At 44.1% G+C, this 23494-nt stretch overlaps 1 protein-coding gene across 1 annotated transcript in view; it reads left to right on the top strand.

Moving 5' to 3' along the window:
* Positions 1 to 23494, top strand: part of LOC126237475 (uncharacterized) — a 555798-nt gene that overhangs the window by 154291 nt on the left and 378013 nt on the right. The gene's annotated exons all lie outside the window — the stretch shown is intronic.

Raw genomic sequence — 23494 nt, 5'->3', positions numbered from 1 at the left:
CGTTCAGGTGCGGAGGGCACTTCTGCATATAATTAGCTAGCAGTTTCTTATTCTTTTTAATGACTAGTTGTTTGAATGAGCTCAATCATGGAATCTTTCGCCATATTGCGTATGTGAACAGGTTTTTTTCAAGTTTCTCTGAGAGACAGCCACTGACTAGTATCATGTTGCTGCCAGGCCTCATGGAATTTACTGAACAACGAAGTTCAATGAAATCAGATTCTGTATCCGTTTATGTGTGCCTAGCTTAAGGCCTGGCCAGACAGAATCCGGCCTGCCGCTGCGACGGACGGCGCAGCGGTGGGCCGGACCTGTCAGCGGCCACGGACGCCACACAGGCAACGGCCGGCCGGCCGGCCGCTGCGACTCTTGATGCGTCAGCTGTTACACTGTGGAAGGGGCCGAAACCCATTATTAAGCTTGCATGCGTAGTTCGATTGTCTTGCGTTAAGACGATTTGGAATCTTCACGCGGGACACGTTATCTTTGTGCGAGTTCTTTTTTTTGTTTTGTTTTTTAATTGCAGAAATGAGTAGCATGCACTAGCGATGCCACGAAATGGCACCAAGAAGAGGAGATGTTGGGTGCACGACATTGATAACAAGAGAGAAAGCTTAGGAGAATACCATCGTCTGTTTATTGATCTAGAGTCTGACGAAGATAGGTTCTTCAAATATTTTCGTATGTCGCGAGAATGTTTCGAGGAAATGCATCGCCTGATAAAAAGGTAGCACCGAGAAGTGCACAACGAACTGGTGAAAGCCAATTGATACAAGGCACAGACAAGCCGTTCGTTTGAGGTAAGTTTTACCGTTTGTGGCCTCTATGTGCTTCAAACAGAAGTCATATAATTTATTCCATTTCTGTTTTGCTGTATCATATGAAAGGTTCGGCGGAAGAAAGTGCTATCCCACAACGTAGTTACGAGTGGAGTGATAAATTTATCTGCAGTGTTTACGGATACAGCAAACGATAGTAACATCTAGTTCCGTATGTCCCGCTAGAGAGAACTTTCTACTTATTAGATTGTTTTGTTTCATTGTATTCATAACATTGTCATTGAATTTAAACAAACATATCTTTGGTCTTTAACTTATCTATGCGTTCTATCGGCATAATTGATTTTAATCTTTTCCAGATACTTGAGTACAGGCGACAGTCACCAGACCATAGCTTTTTCTTTTCGGTTAGGACGTTCAACAGTCTCAGATATTGTGAAACAAGTGTGCCAGGCAATAAGGACTGTTTTACAGCCCAAGTATTTTCCTACTCCTACAACAGAGATGTGGAAGAAATCTGGAGAAGGATTTATAGAACTGGGGGTTTCCGAACTGCTTTGGAAGCATAAACGGAAAGGCTATCAGGTTAAAATGCACGAAGGATAGTGGATCCCAGGTCTTCTGTTACAAACAGTTCTTTTCGCTAGTTCTCCTGGTGATCGTTGATCCATACTACCGAGTTTACAGTAGTTGATATTGGAAGCTATGGACGTCACAGTGACAACACTATTCAGCTTTCTATCAAGAGTATATCGAAGAGAAATGTATTCTACCTCCAAATCAGGATCGCGTGTATCATACAAAAAGTTGTATTCTCTCACCTCCTCTGTAAGTCTTTCTGTGTCTATGATGCATGCACTACGAGCTGCAAGACAAAAACCGCCTCACGCCGCTGCTTCCAGTGTGACCGCAGAGCGGTTGAGTGCACCAACGGAGGCAAGCAGCCGCTCCGGCTTGCGGCGAATCTGTAATCTGTGACAACCCGGCGGCGGCCGGTGCGGCAGGCCGGCTGCCGGTGCGTCAAAGCCGCACTCTGTGTGACCGCCGCCATACAATAACAAGCGATTCAACAGTGCGGCCTGCCGGCTGCGGTTCAAGGCCACAGGCCGGACGGCCAGGCCGCATTCTGTCTGGCCAGGCCTTTAGGAAAGCAGGTTTCAGTCCTTTGTACGTGCTTCAGTAACAATGTAAAATAAGCCTAGTAAATAAAACAAAACAAAAATTGAGCTCTTCCTAGGCGATTATCTACGGCTCTTAAATCATTTGGTAAAAGCATGTTTGTACCATCAGCTGTACAGATTTATGTTTATTATCTACCGGTTTCGATTGTTGCAAGTCCAGTCAGCTAGCAGCAAGTCTTCCGGTCCAGACTGTATACCAGTCAAGGTCCTTTCAGAGTATGCTGGTACAGTAGCTCCATACTTAACAATCATATCATGTTATTGTCGTGTAATCATTCCGCCACAGGCCGTGCATTTTGAACAGGTGTTCGATCATGTTGAATGATGCTATCACCATCCCCGAATTGCTCTTCAACAGCGAGAAACAACAAGGTGCTTAAAACATCAATGTAGGCTAGTGCTGTTATAGTGCCGCGCAAAACAACAAGGGATCAAGTCCCTCTCCATGAAAAGCACGGCCCCACCATAACACTCCCGCCTTCGATTTTACTGTTGCCACAACACACGCTGGCAGATGACGTTCACCGGGCATTCGCCATACCCACACCCTGCCATCTGATCGCCACATTGTGTACCGTGATTCGTCACTCCACACAATGTTTTTCCACTGTTCAATTGTCCAATGTTTAAGCTCCTTACATCAAGCGAGGCGTCGTTTGGCATTTACCGGCGTGATGTGTGGCTTATGAGCAGCCACTCGACCATGAAATACAAGTTTTCGCATTTCCCTTCTAACTGTCATAATACTTGCAGTGGTTTCTGATGCAGTTTGGAATTCCTGTGTGATGGTCTGGATAGATGTCTGCCTGTCACACATTAGGACCCTCTTCAACTGTCTCTCTTTGACAGTGGAGCGCCAGTGTGTGGTGAAAAGTTCAGAAACAGACGAGGTCGGCCTGTACGCTTTTGTGCTGTACGTGTACCTTCACTTGTCCACGTGACTGTCACATCGGAAACAGTGGACCTATGGATGTTTAGGAGTGTAGAAATTTCGCGTACAGACGAATGACTCAAGTGACACCGAGTCACCTGCCCGTGTTCGAAGTCCGTGATTTCCGCGGAGCGCCCCATTCTGCTCTCTCACGATGTCTGGTGACTACTGGGGTCGCTGATATGGAGTACCTGGCAGTAGGTGGCAGCACAATGCACCTAATATGAAAAACGTATGTTTTCGAGGGTGTGCGGATACATATGATCACATAGTGTAAGTTATTAATGAAACTATTCACGGAATACAATATTTGTGAAACACAACTAGCTCTTTACTCACACGATGTGTTGGGTGCTAATGACAAGGGATTTCAAATTGATTCCGTATTTTTAGATTTCCAGAAGGCTTTTAACACTGTAGCACACAAGCGGCTCGTAGTGAAATTCGTGCTTATGGAATATCGTCTCAGTTATGTGACTGGGTTCGTGATTTCCTGTCAGAGAGGTAACGCTTCATAGTAACTGACAGAAAATGGTCAAGTGAGACAAAAGTGATTTCAGGCGTTCGCCAATGTAATGTTATAGGCCTTTTGCTGTTTCTTATGTATATAAACGATTTAGGAGACAATCTGACGAGCCGTCTTAGGTTGTTCGTAGATGATGCTTTCGTTGATCGACTAATAAAGTCATCAGAAGATCAAAACAAATTTCAAAACGATTTAAAAAATATCTGTATGGTGCAAAAATTGGCAATTGACCCTAAATAACGAAAAGTGTGATGTCATTCACATGAGTGCTGAAAGGAATTACACGATAACTCAGTCAAATGTGAAGGCCGTAAATTCAACCACATACCCAGGAATTGCAATTACGAACCAAAGACTGCGTTTTATTGGCAGGACACTTAGAAAATGTAAAAGATCTACTAAAGAGACTGCCTACACTACGCTTGTCCGTCCTCTTTTTAGAATACTGCTGCGCGGTGTGGGATCCTTACCAGATAGGATTGACGGAGTACATCGAGAAAGTTCAAAAAACGGCAGCACGTTTTGTATTATCGCGAAATATGGGAGAGAGTGTCACAGAAATGATACAGGATCTGAGCTGGAAATCATTAAATCATTAAAAGAAAGGCGTTTTTCGTTGCGACGGAATCTTGTAACGAAATTTCACTCACCAACTTTCTCCTCCGATTGCGAAAATATTGTATTAACGCCGACCTACACAGGGAGAAACGATCATCATAATAAAATAATGGAAATAAGAGCTCGCACGGAAAGATGTAGGTGTTCCTTTTTCTCCGCGAGCTGTAGGAGATTGGAATAATAGAGAATTATTGTGAAGGTGGTTCGATGAACCGTCTGTCAGGCACTTAAATGTGATTTGCAGGGTATCCATGTGGATTAGATGTCGAGAGCAATTGAGAGATTTATACAAAATATATTAACAAATGACGAAGCGGTGTTTAGTTATTACGGGTTACACCAGTTACCATGAGTACCTTTCTTGTAACTTCGTTCGTTACGAGGATGTGAACATTAGCACGTCTTTTTTTAGTAGTACCCTATGGTTTTTATTCGGTAATTTACCTCCTCTCCTCAAGATCTGCTGAAAAACGTGTCACACAACACAACATTCAAGTTAATAAGAAACAGAAACGTGGACAGTTCATACCATTTTTTAGTTGTCGGGACCAAAAAGGGATAGAGCATTTAAAGATACACGAGGTAGTGACCGTGGACAGTGGTACAATCGTCCAAGCGTTGGATGAAAGAATTCATCTCTACTTTCAGTGTTGCCTGCTCGCGGGAATTACAAGCAATCACGAAAGGTGCTGCATATTCTCTGGGATTGTTGGAATGTCGCGATAGATGAATTCTTTTATGCTTTCTCATAAATAAATGTCTAGAGGAGTTTAATCAGAGTAGTGTTCTTCTATGACCATTCCATCTGGGAGGATAGATTTGGTTCAGAGCACGATATGCACAACAGGTATTAGGCGCTGGACATAAATTATGTTGATGCCAATTAAGCATTTTGGTTTTCAACGGCGCTTCACCCAGAAGACGACGCAGAATCTGCGTGAGAAAGCTGGCCTAGGCCCCGTCGTTTAGATTACCACTGATGAAATCAAGGTGCAGTAATTGTAGTACCAAGCATCTCACACCAGACATTAACCCTCCTTTGACGCTGCTGTTTCACCTGTCCACAGCATCGTGGGTTTTCGCTGGATCAATTATGCATGTCCCTTGTATTTACCTGTACTTTGTTTGAGAAGGAGCGTTCATCGATAAAATGAACATCGGAGAAGAAGGTGTGGTTGGCGAGGATTTTCTGCTTTGTCCACTTACAGAACTGTACAAGATTCTGGGAGTGATACTCATGCAGTTCTTGGTGTAAGAGTACGTGACAGGGATACAACTGGCGAGCCGTCCTTCCCGCTGACAAAGGCAACGCTGCTGTTGTTATGAATAAAGAGGATTATCGAAACAAAATTTTTCGAATCTTTTAACTTGAGAACAGTATAAAAAAATCTTAAGAAAGACTCTACAGCCGGAATACTGAATACATCAATTGCGCTGATAGTTATCTATTCGATTATCGAAGCAATTTTTCCCGGCTTACGCAAAATTCACAATCAATTCCCCAGCATATCAAATACACTCCTGGAAATTGAAATAAGAACACCGTGAATTCATTGTCCCAGGAAGGGGAAACTTTATTGACACATTCCTGGGGTCAGATAAATCACATGATCACACTGACAGAACCACAGGCACATAGACACAGGCAACAGAGCATGCACAATGTCGGCAATAGTACAGTGTATATCCACCTTTCGCAGCAATGCAGGCTGCTATTCTCCCATGGAGACGATCGTAGAGATGCTGGATGTAGTCCTGTGGAACGGCTTGCCATGCCATTTCCACCTGGCGCCTCAGTTGGACCAGCGTTCGTGCTGGACGTGCAGACCGCGTGAGACGACGCTTCATCCAGCCCCAAACATGCTCAATGGTGGACAGATCCGGAGATCTTGCTGGCCAGGGTAGTTGACCTACACCTTCTAGAGCACGTTGGGTGGCACGGGATACATGCGGACGTGCATTGTCCTGTTGGAACAGCAAGTTCCCTTGCCGGTCTAGGAATGGTAGAACGATGGGTTCGATGACGGTTTGGATGTACCGTGCACTATTCAGTGTCCCCTCGACGATCACCAGTGGTGTACGGCCAGTGTAGGAGATCGCTCCCCACACCATGATGCCGGGTGTTGGCCCTGTGTGCCTCGGTCGTATGCAGTCCTGATTGTGGCGCTCACCTGCACGGCGCCAAACACGCATACGACCATCATTGGCACCAAGGCAGAAGCGACTCTCATCGCTGAAGACGACACGTCTCCATTCGTCCCTCCATTCACGCCTGTCGCGACACCACTGGAGGCGGGCTGCACGATGTTGGGGCGTGAGCGGAAGACGGCCTAACGGTGTGCGGGACCGTAGCCCAGCTTCATGGAGACGGTTGCGAATGGTCCTCGCCGATACCCCAGGAGCAACAGTGTCCCTAATTTGCTGGGTAGTGGCGGTGCGGTCCCCTACGGCACTGCGTAGGATCCTACGGTCTTGGCGTGCATCCGTGCGTCGCTGCGGTCCGGTCCCAGGTCGACGGGCACGTGCACCTTCCGCCGACCACTGGCGACAACATCGATGTACTGTGGAGACCTCACGCCCCACGTGTTGAGCAATTCGGCGGTACGTCCACCCGGCCTCCCGCATGCCCACTATACGCCCTCGCTCAAAGTCCGTCAACTGCACATACGGTTCACGTCCACGCTGTCGCGGCATGCTACCAGTGTTAAAGACTGCGATGGAGCTCCGTATGCCACGGCAAACTGGCTGACACTGACGGCGGCGGTGCACAAATGCTGCGCAGCTAGCGCCATTCGACGGCCAACACCGCGGTTGCTGGTGTGTCCGCTGTGCCGTGCGTGTGATCATTGCTTGTACAGCCCTCTCGCAGTGTCCGGAGCAAGTATGGTGGGTCTGACACACCGGTGTCAATGTGTTCTTGTTTCCATTTCCAGGAGTGTAGTAGGATATCTACCAACTCGCATACAACCAAATATTGGTAAACCTGACGTCATTTCATTGAGGAAATCTGACTAACTTTTGCTCCTGAAGACACTCTTGCCGGCCGGTGTGTAACTTTTGCTCCTGAAGACACTCTTGCCGGCCGGTGTGGCCGTGCAGTTCTAGGCGCTTCAGTCTGGAACCGCGTGACCGCTACGGTTGCAGGTTCGAATCCTGCCTCGGGCATGGATGTGTGTGATGTCCTTAGGTTAGTTAGTTTTAAGTAGTTCTACGTTCTAGGGGACTGATAACCACAGATGTTAAGTCCCATAGTGCTCAGAGCCATTTGACTCATGTGAACGAAGACACCGTTGTAAGTTCCGACAGAGTGTCTTTATTCACTGAGATTCCAATAAACGATGTTATGATTTGTGTAACGGATGTTTTCCCAGAGGATTTGACTGCTCTTTTTAGACACCGCCCCGAGTCTGGTCAGTTCCATTGGGACGACGGATTTTATGAGCACGTTGGTGGTGTCATAATGGGTAGCGCATTAGGCTCTGCGAAGGCTAATTTTTATACGGAAAAAATTCGAACACTCAGCTCTGCAAAAACCAAATAATAAACCACGTCGATGGTATCGGTTTGTGAATGATACATTCGTGATTTGGTCATATGATAAAGCACTTCAGAAGAATTCTTTTTTTATCTACGTGATAAGTCCAAAATCCAGTTTACCATGGAAATGGAGAATGACAAAGCAATATCCTTCTTGGATGTGTTAGTTATGAGACAATTTAGCATTGATATTGGGAATGACAACGCAGTATCCTTCTTGGATGTATTAGTTATGAGACAGACTGATGGAAGGTTGAAACATGAGGTCTTTCGGAAAGTCACGCATAATGACAGATTTTTACATAAGGACTCCAATCATCATCCACAACAAAAAGGTCACATTAATAGTCTTGTTGACAGATACAAAGGAGTTTGCACTCCAGAATACCTGGACTCCGAATTAAAACACCTGAAACGGGTTTTCGAGATAAATGGCTATTTACGCAAAGAAGTAAACAGGATTCTGCGACCAAATAACGGTAGGGCACAGGACAACGATAGAACATAATGATGGAAAAACATGGTTCATGTCCCCTTTATAAAAAAAAGTAGCCGGCCGCTGTGGCCGAGCGGTTCTAGGCGCTTCAGTCCGGAAACGCGCTGCTGCTACGGTCGCAGGTTCGAATCCTGCCTCGAGCATGGATGTGTGTGATGTCCATAGATTAGTTAGGTTTAAGTAGTTCTAAGTCTAGGGGACTGATGACCTCCGATGTTAAGTTCCATAGTGCTTAGAGCCATCAAAAAAGTAACTGGTTAAATCACGAACATTTTACAGAAACATGACATCAGACCAGTTTTTAGACCAGCTAAGAAAATGCAGTGTGACCCAAAAGTCCCGCCGGCCGCGGTGGTCTAGCGGTTCTAGCCGCTCAGTCAGGAACCGCGCGACTGCTACGGTCGCAAGTTCGAATCCTGCCTCGGGCATGGATGTGTGTGATGTCCTTAGGTTAGTTAGGTTTAAGTAGTTCTAAGTTCTAGGGGACTTATGACCACAGCTGTTGAGTCCCATAGTGCTCAGAGCCATTTGAACCATTTTGAACCAAAAGTCCGTTAATGTTTGAAGATGCACTAATGCACGGAATCAAATACATAGAGAGGTACAAAATTGACACACATTCTTGAAATGACATGAGATTTTATTTAAACAAAAACTAGTGCAATAATGGGCCAACAGATGGCGCTGGACAGCAACACGCCGGTAACGCCGCATGAGCATCGTGTATAAAATGAGCTGTCGTAGGAGAGGGAGTTTTGTTTTCCCATCTTCTGTCCAGTTTCCCCCCACCTGCTCTCGACTGTGGTGCCACATTTGCCAACTTTTTAGTGCAGTGTTCCAGTGACTATTCAGTGTTGTTTGTCTTTCTCGTGTTGCGAACAGAAACCATGCTGTCGCTAGGTGTGAATTTTATGTCTTTTGCGAACAGAATCCAGACTGTCGCCGTGTTTTTTAATTGTCTATTGTTTTCCCTGTCTGCTTCGTATGTATTTTTATTAGCATCATCATCCCTCTGTTGTTGTTTTAAGTTCCCCGATTTCTTTTCGCCTTGTTACTCTCTAAGTCTCCGATTTTATCGCCTGTTTTTGTTATTATTTGTTCTCTTGATCTTTGTCACAAACTCTGTAGGCTGGAGAGCGGCATACTAAGCTGCTGCCAGCCCGCCCCCTTCGGGGGGAATTGAAATTCAATAAAGGAAAAAAAAAGAAAAAAAGAGAGGGAGTCGCAGCCTGTTGGCTTTAACAAAAAAATGCACAGTTAGTGAAGGTGTACTATCAGAATGGGTAATTAGCTACTGCAGATTTATCATCCTATCGCCATAAAAAATATATTCGAAAGGGGAAAGGTCCAATTACAAATGTAGCTGTGAACAAAATTATCACGAAGTTTGGATTCACGGGTTGTTTGGACGATCAGCCCACTAGTGAGCAACCAGACACAAGTGCTACTGCAGCCCGGACAGTTCAAGAAGAAATATAGACCTTAGTGGGTTCATCTCTGCCTGGTGAAGTCAGTGCTCGTGAAGCTGCACGTCACACCGGCATTCTACGCATTACTGTCTGGAGAACACTAAGCATACCCTCCCGTCATCATGAACCGTTAGCCACGCCACTGTTTTGTGACGCGGGGGGCATTTGCGGTGTGGGCACATCAGAAAGTGAGGGAAGATGACCGTTGGTTGTCTAACGTTTTGTGAAGCGACGAAGCGCATTTCATACTCCGAAGGTCTATCAACACTCAAAACTACAGAATTTGGGATACCAAAATCTGTTGTGGAAAACCCTTTGCATCTGTACCAGATCATTCGTCATCGGACTCTTTTTTTTCTTCGAGGGAATGCGGAGAGTTGTTTTTCAAACTGTCAGTGGGGCGGGTACGAGGTACGCCGATATGTTACAGAATTGCATCACCCCCAGGTTGGCTGGTAAACACCTGCTGCAAGGTACGAATTTTATGCGGGATAGCGCTCTGCCCTGTATTGTAACACGTGTGAAAGATCTCTCGTTTGGTGAGGGTCACGGGCTCAGCCGCCACTTCCGTCACGCTTGAATTTCCAGCTCCCCAGACCTCAAACCATGTGATTATTGGCTGTGGGGTTACCTGAAGTCTCAAGTCTATAGCGATCGTCAGACTCTATGTCTCTCTCTCTTTGTTTCTCTCTCTGTCGTTAGTCTTCCCACTGGTTTGGTACGGCCCGCCACGAATTTCTCTCCTGCGCCAAACTTTACATCTCAAAGTAGCAATGTCAGCCTGTTTCCTCGATTATTTGCTGAATATATTCCAACTGCAGTCTTCCTCTACTGTTTATACCCTTTACAGCTCCCCCTACTACCATGGAAGTTACTCTCTGAAGTCTTAACAGATGTGCTGCCATACCGTCTCTTCTTACTGTCAATGTTTTACATAGGGTAAAGTGAGACATTTTCGTAGTATAAGTAATTTCGTGATAATTTTTTGCTCGTGTGCAGCAGACATTTCTATGCAAGGGGAAGGTTGTCCTGTGTTGTGGTAATTCTGTGCTTCCCGCCAGATGGCACCATATGCCTGTTTCTATTCCACCAGGCTTAAAGTCAACAATACAATACTTCTTCTCATTCTTTGCGCCGTTTCGTGGAATACTGTGGCGGTTATTGCATCGTCTGTGTATTTTTTATACTGCGTGGAAACGCGATTTATTCTACGGTATGTTATAGTCAGTGATACAGTGGACGTAAAAATCCGTTGCAGTTACTCATGCGGCGTAATTTACGCGTGATAATGCTTAAGGGGAACAGTGAATTTCTTAGCAAATTCCATTCAACACAATGGTGTCTTTGTATGCTCTCTTATTTGCGTAATTGTATGAATTGTAAGTGAGATATCAGCTTAGTGTACTAAAGCAAAGTTATTGCTAATAGTGTGTTCTACACGTCTGTATTTCTAAATTTATGTTTTGACGCATCACTAAATTACCTACCTACATTTACATTATCACGAAATTACCTATCTACGGTCGCAGGTTCGAAACCTGCCTCGGGCATGTATGTGTGTGATGTCCTCAGGTTAGTTAGGTTTAAGTAGTTCTAAGTTCTAGGGGACTGGTGACCTCAGAAGTTAAGTCCCGTAGTGCTCAGAGCCATTTGAACCATTTTGAACCTATCTACATTTATTGCAGACCACATACAAGATACCAAGGGAGCGTTAAAAATACCGCAGGTATACTATTCAGCAACTTCTAGCCGCTGCTGAATTAGCGAAAGTTAATAATGTGTCTATATACCAAGCTTCAAAGTAAATGGATGTTCCGTGGAGCACATTAAAAGACTACCTCAACAGAAATGTGAAAGACAGTCGAGATCCTCCAAAATTAGTAAGACCATTTGCTCTAACGCCAGAACTTGAGATAGAACTATACATTTACATTATAAAGATGCAAGAACTGTGTTTCGGGTTGACAGTTATGATGTTGAGGAAAGTGGCATACGAATTAGCGAAACGAGCTGGTCGTGGAAATTTCTCAATCTCCGAAAAATGGAAGTGCCAGCAAACCGTGGTGGTTTTGCTACGATCTTACAGGGTGATTCAAAAAGAATACCACAACTTTAGGAATTTAAAACTCTGCAACGACAAAAGGCAGAGCTAAGCACTATCTGTCGGCGAATTAAGGGAGCTATAAAGTTTCATTTAGTTGTACATTTGTTCGCTTGAGGCGCTGTTGACTAGGCGTCAGCGCCAGTTGATGCTAAGATGGCGACCGCTCAACAGAGCACTTCATCACCGGCCTCCAAGAAGCCCTGATCTTACCCCCTGCGATTTTTTCTTATGGGGGTATGTTAAGGATATGGTGTTTCGGCCACCTCTCCCAGCCACCATTGATGATTTGAAACGAGAAATAACAGCAGCTATCCAAACTGTTACGCCTGATATGCTACAGAGAGTGTGGAACGAGTTGGAGTATCGGGTTGATATTGCTCGAGTGTCTGGAGGGGGCCATATTGAACATCTCTGAACTTGTTTTTGAGTGAAAAAAAAACCTTTTTAAATACTCTTTGCAATGATGTATAACAGAAGGTTATATTATGTTTCTTTCATTAAATGCACATTTTTAAAGGTGTGGTATTCTTTTTGAATCACCCTGTACTTTGTGAACTCTTGCAAACTTTGCCGCTTACAAGGCTTCCGTGGCAAACGAAGAGGTGATTCGTGATTTCTTTTCCAAATTGAAGAAACTGGAGGAAGATTTAAAAATTCAGAACGTTCATGATCGATTATGGAATTGCGACGAAACTGGTTTGTCCTATGTCGTGAAAGCAAATAAAATCATTACGTCAGTAGGAAAGCGATGCGTTTACAAGAGAACTTACGCAAATCGTGAAGAGTCGCATAACTTTTAGGTTGTATCTGTGTCAATGGAACATGGATTCCACCTATGATTAGGAGTTCGGTGGAGCAATGTGCTAAAGCATGACAGTCTTCCAAATTCATTAGTAAAAATCTCTCCGAGGGACTGGATTAACAGTGATTTGTTTTTAGAATGGTTCAATTTTTTTGTGGATGCCATCCCTCCTGATCATCCTGTCATCCTCCTGATGGATTCTCATGCATCACATATTAACCCTGATGTCATAGCTGTGGCTAATGCCAATCAAATTTCCTTGTTGACATTTCCTGCCCACACATCGCATCTGCTGCAGCCACTTGATGTGGGTGTGTATAAATCACTGAAGGCTCACTGGACTGAAAGACTGAACCAGTACACGAAAGAAAATCCGGCTGATAAGCCGAACAGAAGCAACTTTCATACAATTTAAAATCCAGCACTTATTCAGAGTTTTTATGCGGAGAATACTCAAAACGCCTTCAGAAAAACTGGAATTTAGGACCAACAGAAATGCTATTTCTAGAGAGGCTGTTGCTCCTTCGCAGCTAAAAAATAAGGCTGTTCAACCCACACAAAATAGGCTTATGGAACAAGATGTGGAAAACGATCTGTTGACACTGCCAACAGCAGCGATAAGATCCAGTAGACCTACTGTGAATCAGAAAAGAATAAAAAATGATTCAGGAGCGAAGTGTCTCAATGAAGGATTGCAACTAAAAGCCTCTACCTCGAAATCAGAGATCACAAAAACCACTCGCAAAAAAGACAAGACAGAAGATCAGAAGATGCTTGGCTTTGTGGTACATGCCATAAATCTTACTCAAGTATTGTTCGCAAAAAGAATGGAGTTAAATGGATCCAATGTTCGTTTTACTTAACACCATACCATGTGCTCTGCCAGCATTCCGACGCAGAAGAGGAAGTTTATATGTGCGACAACTGTTCGAGGATTCAGACATCGTAAGCAACAATGCGTAGCAGTATGATATAACAATAATGAAGACTATTTTCACCCGCGTGACCATTTGTATTGTTAATTTGTAAAAAAAAGAAGTAATTCAATAAATTTGTTGTGAAATTACCGTAATTACGATTTATCACAAAATTGGATTACTATTATCACAAAATTACCTACCTATGTCACGAAATCGTATACTTTTTATAGTTTGGAAGATGACTCCATATTTATGCAGTAGCACTATTTAGATAAGAAATACAAAATGGCTCTGAGCACTATTGGACAAACATCTCAGGTCAACAGTCCCCTAGAACTTAGAACTGCTTAAACCTAACTAACCTAAGGACATCACACACATACATGCCCGAGGCAGGATTCGAACCTACGACCGTAGCGGTCGCGCGGTTCCAGATTGAAGCGCCTAGAACCGCTCGGCCACCAGCGGCCGGCTAAGAAATACAGTCTAAGACAATTTTATTTCGTCCGATCCCTAATAGGAAAGTATTCATAAGAGAGTAATATCATAAACATCAGAAGTAATTAGCAAAATAACAAATTTATCGCGAATATATCTCCCTTTATCCTATATTCCTTCCTCGTCAATTCTGCGGAGAACCTCCTCACTCCTTATCTTATTGGTCTACCTAATTTTCAAAGTTCTTCTGTAGCTCGCATCTCAAATGCTTAGATTCTCTTCTGTTCCGGTTTCCCAACAGTTCATGTTCCATTAAAACACAATGCTGTGCACGAAACGTACATTCACAGAAATTTCTTCATGGGATTAAGGCCAATATTTGATACGAGTACAATTCTCTTGGGCAAGCTTGCCTTTTCTGCCAGTGCTAGTCTGCTTCTGATGTCCTTCCTCCGTCTTTCATGGTTTAGTTTGTTGCCTAGGTAGCAGAATTACTTATCTTCATCTACTTTCTGATCACCAATTCTGGTGTTAAGTTTCTCGGTATTCTCATTTCTGCTACTTGTCATCACTTTCGTGTTCTTAGATTTGCTCTCAATACGTGTTCTGTACTCATTAGGCTGTTCATTCCTTTCGACGCATCCTGTGGTTGTTCTCCACAAACACTGAGGATAGAAATGACATCAGCGCATCGTATCATTGATATCCTTTAACCGATCTCTTTAGAGATGTTAAAAGACAACACCCGACGGCAATTTCTCACCTTATCTACTGATATTCTGTACTGTGCTATTCACAACATTGTCATTCGACTACACGTATTGTTGATGAATGACTGCGGACACGGTGAACACTTGTCACAAAGAACATCGTCTTTCCTAAAAATCAGTTGTTACGCTAATTATTGGTTTTGTATTATACGAAGCGCCGTTGTTGGCGATACTGTGCACTTTTTTTGGTTTCTATTAAACCGCATGTCATTTCAAGCATTTGCGTCAAATTTTACCTCTCTACATTATACTATGAAGAATTTTCAAGTGTAACGGGCTTTTGGGTCAGCCTGTAAATCAACCACTCCGATCAGGAAAGGATAAATCCTCTGTCGGATTCTGGAGTGTATAAGGCTCCTTGAGGACAGGTCTACATTGGAGCTTCCAAGAGAAGCGTGAATTTTTTTTTTTTTTTTTTTTTTTGTCATCAGTCTACTGACTGGTTTGATGCGGCCCGCCACGAATTCCTTTCCTGTGCTAACCTCTTCATCTCAGAGTAGCACTTGCAACCTACGTCCTCAATTATTTGCTTGACGTATTCCAATCTCTGTCTTCCTCTACAGTTTTTGCCCTCTACAGCTCCCTCTAGTACCATGGAAGTCATTCCCTCATGTCTTAGCAGATGTCCTATCATCCTGTCCCTTCTCCTTATCAGTGTTTTCCACATATTCCTTTCCTCTCCGATTCTGCGTAGAACCTCCTCATTCCTTACCTTATCAGTCCACCTAATTTTCAACATTCGTCTATAGCACCACATCTCAAATGCTTTGATTCTCTTCTGTTCCGGTTTTCCCACAGTCCATGTTTCACAACCATACAATGCTGTACTCCAGACGTACATCCTCAGAAATTTCTTCCTCAAATTAAGGCCGGTATTTGATATTAGTAGACTTCTCTTGGCCAGAAATGCCTTTTTTGCCATAGCGAGTCTGCTTTTGATGTCCTCCTTGCTCCGTCCGTCATTGGTTATTTTACTGCCTAGGTAGCAGAATTCCTTAACTTCATTGACTTCGTGACCATCAATCCTGATGTTAAGTTTCTCGCTGTTCCCATTTCTACTACTGCTCATTACCTTCGTCTTTCTCCGATTTACTCTCAAACCATACTGTGTACTCATTAGACTGTTCATTCCGTTCAGCAGATCATTTAATTCTTCTTCACTTTCACTCAGGATAGCAATTTCATCAGCGAATCGTATCATTGATACCCTTTCGCCTTGTATTTTAATTCCACTCCTGAACTTTTCTTTTATTTCCATCATTGCTTCCTCGATGTACAGATTGAAGAGTAGGGGCGAAAGGCTACAGCCTTGTCTTACACCCTTCTTAATACGAGCACTTCGTTCTTGATCGTCCACTCTTATTATTCCCTCTTGGTTGTTGTACGTACATATTGTATATGACCCGTCTCTCCCTATAGCTTACCCCTACTTTTTTCAGAATCTCGAACAGCTTGCACCATTTTATATTGTCGAACGCTTTTTCCAGGTCGACAAATCCTATGAAAGTGTCTTGATTTTTCTTTAGCCTTGCTTCCATTATTAGCCGTAACGTCAGAATTGCCTCTCTCGTCCCTTTACTTTTCCTAAAGCCAAACTGATCGTCACCTAGCGCATTCTCAATTTTCTTTTCCATTCTTCAGTATATTATTCTTGTAAGCAGCTTCGATGCATGAGCTGTTAAGCTGATTGTGCGATAATTCTCGCACTTGTCAGCTCTTGCCGTCTTCGGAATTGTGTGGATGATGCTTTTCCGAAAGTCAGATGGTATATCGCCAGACTCATACATTCTACACACCAACGTGAATAGTCGTTTTGTTGCCACTTGCCCCAATGATTTTAGAGATTCTGATGGAATGTTATCTATCCCTTCTGCCTTATTCGACCGTAAGTCCTCCAAAGCTCTTTTAAATTCCGATTGTAATACTGGATCCCCTATCTCTTCTAAATCGACTGCTGTTTCTTCAAAAATGGTTCAAATGGCTCTGAGCACTATGGGACTCAACTGCTGTGGTTATCAGTCCCCTAGAACGTAGAACTACTTAAACCTAACTAACCTAAGGACATCACACACATCCATGCCCGAGGCAGGATTCGAACCTGCGATCGTAGCATGCTGTTTCTTCTTCTATTACATCAGACAAATCTTCACCCTCATAGAGACTTTCAATGTATTCTTTTCACCTATCTGCTCTCTCCTCTGCATTTAACAGTGGAATTCCCGTTGCACTCTTAATGTTACCACAGTTGCTTTTAATGTCACCAAAGGTTGTTTTGACTTTCCTGTATGCTGAGTCTGTCCTTCCGACAATCATATCTTTTTCGATGACTTCACATTTTTCCTGCAGCCATTTCGTCTTAGCTTCCCTGCACTTCCTATTTATTTCATTCCTCAGCGACTTGTATTTCTGTATTCCTGATTTTTACGGAACATGTTTGTACTTTCTCCTTTCATCAATCAACTGAAGTATTTCTTCTGTTACCCATGTTTTCTTCGCAGCTACCTTCTTTGTACCTATGTTTTCCTTCCCAACTTCTGTGATAGCCCTTTTTAGAGATGTCCATTCCTCTCCAACTGTACTGCCTACTGCGCTATTCCTTATTGCTGTATCTATAGCGTTAGAGAACTTCAAACGTATCTCGTCATTCCTTAGTACTTCCGTATCCCACTTCTTTGCGTATTAATTCTTCCTGACTAATGTCTTGAACTTCAGCCTACTCTTCATCACTACTATATTGTGATCTGAGTCTATATCTGCTCCTGGGTACGCCTTACAGTCCAGTATCTGATTTCGGAATCTCTGTCTGACCATGATGTAATCTAATTGAAATCTTCCCGTATCTCCTGTCCTTTTCCAAGTATACCTCCTCCTCTTGTGATTCTTGAACAGCGTATTCGCTATTACTAGCTGAAACTTGTTAGAGAACTCAATTAGTCGTTCTCCTCATTCATTCCTTGTCCCAAGCCCATATTCTCCTGTAACCTTTTCTTCTACTCCTTCCCCTACAACTGCATTCCAGTCGCCCATGACTATTAGATTTTCGTCCCCCTTTACATACTGCATTACCCTTTCAATATCCTCATACACTTTCTCTATCTGTTCATCTTCAGCTTGCGACGTCGGTATGTATACCTGAACTATCGTTGTCGGTGTTGGTCTGCCGTCGATTCTGATTGGAACAACCCGGTCACTGAACTGTTCACAGTAACACACCCTCTGCCCTACTTTCCTATTCATAACGAATCCTACACCTGTTATACCATTTTCTGCTGCTGTTGATATTACCCGATACTCATATGACCAGAAATCCTTGTCTTCCTTCCACTTCACTTCACTGACCCCTACTATATCTAGATTGAGCCTTTGAATTTCCCTTTTCAGATTTTCTAGTTTCCCTACCACGTTCAAGCTTCTGACATTCCACGCCCCGACTCGTAGAACGTTATCCTTTCGTTGATTATTCAATCTTTTTCTCATGGTAACCTCCCCCTTGGCAGTCCCCCTCCAGGAGATCCGAATGGAGGACTATTCCGGAATCTTTTGCCAATGGAGAGATCATCATGACACTTCTTCAATTACAGGCCACATGTCCTGTGGATACACGTCACGTTACGTGGATACACGTTATGTTACGTGAATACAAGATTGTTAGAACGTAAAAGTCTTTGCCGACTTGGGAATACATAAAAATCAGTTTTAGTGGAGCATGCTCTTCAGTCAGGAAATTATGAAGCGAAGTTTTATGAAACCAAAACTTCATCTGCAGTGACAAACTGTTATCGACGGCTGTATAGAGAAGCATGGGGATGATTTTAACAGAAAAGAAGAAGCCATGAAGTTTAGGGATACGTGGACTGTGGCTATGAAAATCGATAGATAAGTTTTTGTCCCTGACAGGTGTCAATCGATAGTTAAGTTTTATCTCTGACAAGGATTATATCTGCTTATCACGTTTAAAGTTCTAGCACACCCCATTTTCACAGTATCCGTATCGCACCCATCAGTCGGCAAGACTCGGAGGAACTACGACCAGCTCTGAAGATGTCAAGCGCAGATCTGAACGAAACGTTACATACGGAAAAATTTCTGGGCCATGCAAGCCGGAATACTCACCAGCAGATAAGCACAGACTTTATCTCGAATTTCGCTCTGATAACGACATCGACGTTATGGAGTCAAAGATGTGTGAAAGTAGGCAGAGCAAACAAAGTGACGCGTTTCTGTGCCGGAGACTGGAGAGTAGTCTTGTAGTGAGGAGAGCAGCATCTTGAATGCGAAATTCTAACAAAGATTTTCATCCATTTTCAGTCTTAAGAAATTAAAATAGTCGTCGGCACTGACAGATTCAACATATTTCTGTACCGTTCCACTCCCGAACAGCGCACGGGCAAAACGAACACTTAAATCTTTCCATGCGTGCTCTGATTTCTCTTATTTTACTATAATTATCACCAAAAAAATATTTTTACATTCGGAGGAGAAAGTTAGTGACTGAAATTTCGTAGAAAGATTATGCCGCAACTAAACACGCCTTTGTTTTAATGACCGTCAACCCAACTCGCGTATCATATCCATGACAGTCTTTCCCCTATTTCGCGATAATATGAAACGACCTGCCCTTCTTTGAACTTTTTCGATGTCCTCCGTCAATCCTATCTGATGCGGATCCCACACCACGCAACAATACTCCAGAAGCGGTCGGATAAGCGTATTGTAGGTAGTCTCTTTAGTAGTGCATCTTCTAAGTGTTCTGCGAATAAATCGCAGTCTTTGGTTAGCTTTCCCACACATGAGCATGGGAATAATTTTAATAGGGAAGAAGAAGCCACTAAGCTTAGTGATACATGGACAGTGGCTGTGCAAAATCGATAGGTTAAGTTTTTATCCCTGACAGGTGACGATCGATAGTTAAGTTTTATCTCTGACGAGGTTTATCTCTGCTGATCACGTGTAAATTTCTAGCAGACCCCTTTTTCACATTATTTTTTGTTGTTCCAGTGTAAGTTATTCTTAATTGTAATTGCTACGTATTTAGCCGAAATACAAGCTATCATATTTGCGTGACGTATCGTGTACCTGAAATACAGCTGATTTCTTTTAGTAGTCATGTGGATCACTTCACACTTTTCATTATTTATACTCAATGGCCACTTTTTGCAGCATACATATATGTTGTCTAAATCGTTTTGCCAATTCAAACTTCTTTACTGCTTGTTGACACTGGAAGACAAACTTCTGCTTCCGACTTGGTAGTGAATCATTGCTCAGTTTTTTCCCCAATTCCATAATGTTCCGATTTATGTGAAAATATTGTACAAACCACACAGTCAAATCATTGTGTTAAGTTAAAGACAGCACCCACTGTTCCCAACCTTTCGCTGAATCTTGCTGGTGCCTCACGCACAATATACGCCGTTAATCCTGTTTTGTTTTGTTTTGTTTTGTTGTTATTCGTTTCCGAGGATCGGTTGCGTAAGTGTATTGAAAGATGCCGCCTTTACAGATTGACTGTAATGAACCGAACTCTGCCACCTGATTCGGCTAGGACTTAGCCTACATGCCCTTTCATATCCCTATAAATCTTTTCATTCAGACACGTGTGCAAGACACGTGACCGCAGTTGTGAATCTTTCACATTGTAATAGTAGGATACTACGTTTCTGCGGTTTATAGGGTACACTGTTTAACATTTCTGAACATAAAAAGCAAGTTAACAACTTTTCCAATAGTTTGAAATTTTAACGTTGACTGACTGAGTATTGTACATAACGGCACCATCTACAAAAATCTGAGGGTACTTTTGTCTGCCGTATCATTGATATACAACATGAACAGCAAGCGTTCAAGATGTTGAAAATCTAACGTCGCGTGGAAGGGAGAGTATCAGCTGGAACTTCCTGGCAGATTAAAATTGTGTGCTGAACCGAGACTTGAATTCGGGACCTTTGCCCTTTCACGGGCAAGTGTTCTACCATCTGAGCTACACAGCCACGACTCGCACTCCGTCCTCACAGCTGTACCTCGCCTCCTGTCTTCCAAACTTCACAGAAGATCTCCTGCGAAACTTGCAGAACTAGCACTCCTGGAAGAAAGGGTATAGCGGAGACATGGCTTAGCCACAGCCTAGGGGATGTTTCCAGAATGAGATTTTGCCGCGCGGGATTCGCCGAGGGGTCTCAGGCGCTGCAGTCATGAACTGTGCGGGTGGTCCCGGCGGAGGTTAGAGTCCTCCCTCGGGCATGGCTGTGTGTGTGTTTGTCCTTAGGATAATTTAGGTTAAGTAGTGTGTAAGCTTAGGGAGTGATGACCTTAGCAGTTGAGCCCCATAAGATTTCACACACATTTGAACATTTTTGAGAATGAGATTTTCACTTTGCAGGGGAGTGGGCGCTGATATGAGACTTCCTGCACACAGTTTTAATCGGCCATGAAGTTTCATATCAGGGCACACTCCGCTGCAGGGTGAAAATATTCTGGAAACATACCCCATGCTGTGGCAAAGCCATGTCTCCGCAGGATGCGCCAGAGTCATATTCCGAACACGATGGTCTTCCCGCTCGGTAGTGTAACGTAGCCGTCCGGAACCAGGTCTCCTTGCGACCGTAGATTCCCGTGACTACCGCTGCCAGCAATCAAGTACAGTGGCTGCATTTCTGCCAATCTTTCTGCAATACTCTAGAAGTAACACAATTCAGTGAGGTGTTGGTAATGTCGTCTTTGTCGCATTAAAGGCATTCTTGACTGACATCAACTCACCACGTCCAATCTCGAAGTAAACTAACGCTCATGACCGTTACAGTGCGTATGTAAAGCAAACCTAGCTACTAGCGCCACTATTATACGAATGGCGTGAAATCTGAATAGACATCATCTTTCACAAGTACAAAACGGCTGCCAGCTTTCCTTTATGTTGCACAACACTTTCTTAAAAACTGAACTCCGCCAGAACAGGCCATGAAGGCCCAACGGCACCGACCGGCCGCCGTGTCACCCTCACCCATGGGCGTCACTGGATGCGGATACGGAGGGGCATGTGGTCAGCTCACCGCTCGCCCGGCCGTATGTCAGTTCACGAGGCCGGAGCTGCTACTTCTCAATCAAGTAGCTCCTCAGTTTGCCTCACGACGGCTGAGTGCATCCCGCTTGCCAACAGCACTCGGCAGACTGGATGGTCACCCATCCAAGTGCTAGCCCAGCCCGACAGCGCTTAACTTCGGTGATCTGACCGGAATCGGCGTTACCACTGCGGCAAGGCCGTTGGTTCAACTCCTCCTTGCTTTGCCATTTTCTTTTCCCGTCAGTATGTTTTCAAAATGGTTCAAATGGCTCTGAGCACTATGTGACTTATCTTCTTAGGTCATCAGTCCCCTAGAACTTAGAACTACTTGCACATAAGTAACCTAAGAACATCACACACATCCATGCCCGAGGCAGGATTCGAACCTGCGACCGCAGCAGTCGCGTAGTTCCAGACTGAAGCGCCTAGAACCGCTCGACCACAGCGGCCGTCAGTATGTTTTTAGGTCATATTTTTGCGCGCCCTGTATAAAGGATACCAATAACAGAGAGCCACAGTAATAATTTAGTGTTAGTGCTTGTGTCCATACCCATTAACTGTCTCTTGGTAACTTGGTAATGGTAGCCAATTGAAGCAAAGCGAACTGTCTGTAGGAGTTACGCTTGTACGCTTCCTTCGTTGCACTGGCTGACTTTATTTTGTCATGAAGCGCTACGGCAAACGTGCTTGCATGCACGTGCAGCTTTCACGGAGCAGACAGCATTTTACATCCGCACGTGACTCCTGGTGGTAGTATACAAGCCGTTGTATCAACAGGCACGCACAAACTGCAGATGCTGGAACAATTCCTTAAACAGTACAGCGACGGGAGAAAGAGCAACTCACAGCGATGCTATTCGCAGCGCATTCATAGCACTGACGTGACGGCATCACAAGGAGAGATACTCTGCAAGCAAGTGGCGGCTGTTGCGATCGACAGCTGAGCGACGCTGTGCATAGGGACAAGAGAACGGAAACTTTGCGTGTATCCGTGTGTCAGCGACCACTGAATCTCTCCGAACAACGACGTGAGAGATGCAAACACGTGAGCGACGGATCCCCAAGGCAAGACAAGCTCACGTGGAAAAGCAACCTTGACAGCGCAGTAGCTACGGGGTCGTGTTCGTAACCTGAGCACGTGACTTCAGCCGACTGCTTATAGAACATTATCAAACTATCTCTCCATTGCAAATTTGTTCTCGTATTCCGTAGGACCAAGGAAGTCAAAACTACTCTGTCGTCGTACTTTTTCGTGCTAAGGGATGCATGCCAAAAAAAAGCAATATTGTATTTGCGATCTCGTCAAATTACGTTGCAGTCGAGTAATTCCATTTCCTGTTCAATTTTATTCGTGTAGCTACCTACTATACACTCAAGAGCCAAAGAAACTGATACACCTGCCTAATATCGTGTAGTGTAGGGCCCCCGCGAGCACACAGAAGTGCCGCAGCACGCCGTGACTTGGACTCGACTAACGTCTGAAGTGGTGCTGGAGGGAAGTGTCACCATAAATCCTCCTGGGCTGTCCATAAATCAGTAAGAGTACGAGGGGATGAAGATCTCTTCTGAACAGCACGTTGCAAGGCATCCCAGATATGTTCAGTAACGTTCATATCTGGGGAATTTGGTGGCCAGCATAAAAGTTTAAAGTCAGAAGAGTGTTCCTGGAACCACTCTGTAGCAATTCTGTACGTGTAGGGTGTCGCATTGTCCTGCCGCAATTGCTCAAGTCCGTCGGAATGCACAGTGGAAATGAATGGATGCAAGTGATCAGATAGGATGCTTACATATGTCACCTGTCAGACTCGTATCTAGACGCATCAGGGTTCCCATGTCACTCCAACTGCACACGCACCACACCATTCA

This window comes from Schistocerca nitens, chromosome 2, assembly GCF_023898315.1.
Source record: "Schistocerca nitens isolate TAMUIC-IGC-003100 chromosome 2, iqSchNite1.1, whole genome shotgun sequence".
In the NCBI taxonomy this organism is placed as follows: Eukaryota; Metazoa; Arthropoda; class Insecta; order Orthoptera; family Acrididae; genus Schistocerca; species Schistocerca nitens.
The sequence above is the reverse complement of the archived record's forward strand: the minus strand, read 5'-3'. Positions and strand labels throughout refer to the sequence as shown.